Raw genomic sequence first — 3,105 nt, 5'->3', positions numbered from 1 at the left:
AGTGCAAGTAGATAAATAGGTACCTCTCCGGCGGGAAGGTAAACGGCGTTTCCGCCCTGCTCTGGTTCGCCAGAAGCGGCTTAGTCATGCTGGCCACATGACCCGGAAGCTGTACGCCGGCTCCCTCGGCCAATAAAGCGAGACGAGCGCCGCAACCCCAGAGTCGGTCCGACTGGACCTAATGGTCAGGGGTCCTTTTACCTTTTTACATATGTTGGTTGTAATAAAGCATCCAAGTGAGCTAAAAAAACAACAACAACCACACACAACATTATCAATAAAAGACAGTCAAGACAGATATTTTAAAATATTCAAAAGACAACTAAAATCAACCTGAACAGAGATTAAAACACTTGCCAGCATTCTACATTAAAACACAAGTCAACATTATGCTGTGTGCGACATATTGCAAATGAACTGGTCAGTGCTACAGCCACCCTAAGGGACTGAACTTCGGCCACGTACGAGTCAGTCAATAAAGAATGGTTAAAGGGGCCGTGGCAGCCTATCAGCAGCCTGATGAAGTTGCAGCAGGTATGGGACACGGCAGCTGTCCTGCAGCATAATGGCAGAGGTAGCTTGGCCTCCACCCGCTTGCCCTGAGCAGTGATGCCAGCCAGCTGCCATACATACCAAAAGGGCTGCTGCACAAAACAGAGCAAAAACATCTCTGGGGTGCATGCCTGGGGAGCATGCATGGAGGTTTTGGGCTGCCCAAGGGACAAGGCAGCAGCTACAGATTGTTCCTCAGGGTTTACTTCTGAAGTCTTCCTCATGAATGGGTACAACTGTAAGGCAGCAGATGTTTAGGATCAGTTTTCCATCTCCTAGATGGACTTCCTTCCCAGCTTGATGAGCCCCATCTGCCACTCATTTCCCTCAATAGCACATGCAGAAACCGCCTTCTTGACTGATGGACCCGCTATTGGTCTTAACTGCTCAATTTGCCAGAGCATGTCTTCACATGCAGGGGAAGTCCCTAAGTTGCCAAGGGTTTAAGACCCATCAGCTACACTCAGGGCTTTGTTTCAGCCAGAATTTGCAGGAATTCAAGATATTTTGAGCAGAGGGTTTTTCATCATGGTACTATATTATATCACTATAAAATATTAATAATTATAAATAACATCAGCGAAATATTTTTTCTTCTTTAAAAAGAAACCCCTTACATAAACAATATTTCATCATGAAATGAACACAAATCATAACAAAACTGGACAAGTAAAGTGTCAATAAATGAGAACAACAATTGATGAGATCAGAATTATCATAGAAACAAATACAGTGGTACCTTGGTTTTTGAACGTAATCCGTTCTGGAAGACCATTCAGGTGCTGAAACATTCAAAAAACGAAAACTCAATAACTGACATCTAGGTCTCAGGATCTTGCACTCAGCGGAAGCCGCGTGGCATGTTTGACTTCCGAGGCATATTTGAAAACTGAAGCATTTACTTCCAGGTTTACGGCGTTCGAAAACTGAAATGTTCGTCAAAAGAGACGTTAGAAAACCAAGGTACCACTGTACCAAAAATACAACTGTAAGACTTGACACAGCAATTTTTTATAAACTAAAATTATGTAAAACACTTCTTTTTACATTAATAAGGTTGTCTGTGTAACTATTACAACTTTACCCAAACTCAGAAATTTTAAAGATCACAAAATCCAGATCACAAAGGAAGTGCTTAAATGTGGAAGATATAAAGATGCCTTTATATTTTAAAAAAATTGCAAGTCTTCTGCTCTGCCTCCCCATAATCACCTGTCCAAATAGTAACTGTTTGCTCAGTTCATTTTTTGTTTTTCAAAATCTAAGAGCCTTTCATTTTCCAAATAATGAATTCAAGGTAGCTTACAAAACAATACATTATACAATATTTTCAAATATTTATCTATTTAATCCATTTATAAACCACAATATTGAAATAATAATAATAATCTGTAAGTTGTATACAAATGTAAAAATACAAAAACAAACCCATAACAATCACAAAGCTAAAATACAAATAAAATGAAAATACATACTGTCAATAAAAATCCAAATACTAAAAATTAGCATATAACAAACAACACTCCTAAAAACAGCAGTCAGGAGAGACCAATATTAACATACCAGGCTGGAGAACAAACTGGATGTGTTTGAGTTGCAGCTATTCTGAGGTAAGTGCAGTCAGCTCCACTGGGATATTGAACACTCTATTAGGCATTCATAAACTGTATTTTTTTTAAAAATAAAAAAGGAAATTATTACAGCCAGTTTACTATCACAGCAGGATAGGCTGTTGCAGAGTAAACAATTACAACATACAGACATTTTAAAAAAAGGCTTTCAGTAATGTGTGGAGCAGGTGGGAGTGGGGGCTCAGATCTGCGGTGTGGGACTAGACCTGTGTGAATTACTCAATAGTTGCCCCGCTTTCCTTTGTGAGATGTTGGCAGGTTTGCTTTGCATACGGTAGTCAGAGGAGAACCGACAGCGATGTCTGACTAAGTGTGGTGCTGAAGGGCTCAGAGGGAGATCATTAGTATAGCAGAATACGGATGATACAAGTACCTAAGCGTATCCCTGTTTTCATCTGTAAAATGTTGAGGTGTGTATGTATGTACACACACATGCATGCACACTGTGCTGTGAAATAAAAAGGGTTGGCCTAATTTCTTTTCCATGTGCATATTCAAGATGAGAAAGGAAAAAGAAAAAGAAATGACACGCTTTCCGATGAGGACTGGCGAGATGAGCATTCCCCATTAAGAGGGAAGTGATATGGATTTGATGTGTTCTGTTTCCTAGTACTGTGAGCTGCGCGCTCTGGAGCTGATTAGGTGAACGCTGCTTGGAAGAAGAAGAAAGCACCAGGGCTGGGTTTTCGCCTCCCTCCCTCTCTCCCCCTTTAACTCTGGCTCTTTTTATCCGTCTTTCCTTTCCTCCTCTGTTGCCGGAGGGTACAGTTGGCTTTCTGAATGCACTACTTCCTTTTCCCTGGGCCTGCTTTGATTGCATCTCCTATTACTAAAAGGAGAGGGGCAACGAGAGGGGGGCAGGTGGTGGGGCCTGCTTCTTTTTCATTTTATTTTTAAGTCGGTGGTCTTTTTGGAGAAAGGA

At 41.1% G+C, this 3,105-nt stretch overlaps 1 long non-coding RNA gene across 1 annotated transcript; it reads right to left on the bottom strand.

Annotated features, from left to right (window-relative positions):
* Nucleotides 1-202: 202 nt before the first annotated feature.
* On the bottom strand, nucleotides 203-2,881 carry LOC309533654. The gene is made up of 4 exons (XR_014220386.1): nucleotides 2,712-2,881; nucleotides 2,116-2,216; nucleotides 1,292-1,478; nucleotides 203-241 (listed from the first exon to the last, which is right to left on the bottom strand). It is a non-coding gene; the product is annotated as an uncharacterized lncRNA (long non-coding RNA).
* Nucleotides 2,882-3,105: the final 224 nt, after the last annotated feature.

The sequence above is a fragment of the Podarcis vaucheri genome (assembly GCF_965113315.1).
Source record: "Podarcis vaucheri genome assembly, chromosome: 5".
Classification (NCBI taxonomy): domain Eukaryota; kingdom Metazoa; phylum Chordata; class Lepidosauria; order Squamata; family Lacertidae; genus Podarcis; species Podarcis vaucheri.
The sequence above is the reverse complement of the archived record's forward strand: the minus strand, read 5'-3'. Positions and strand labels throughout refer to the sequence as shown.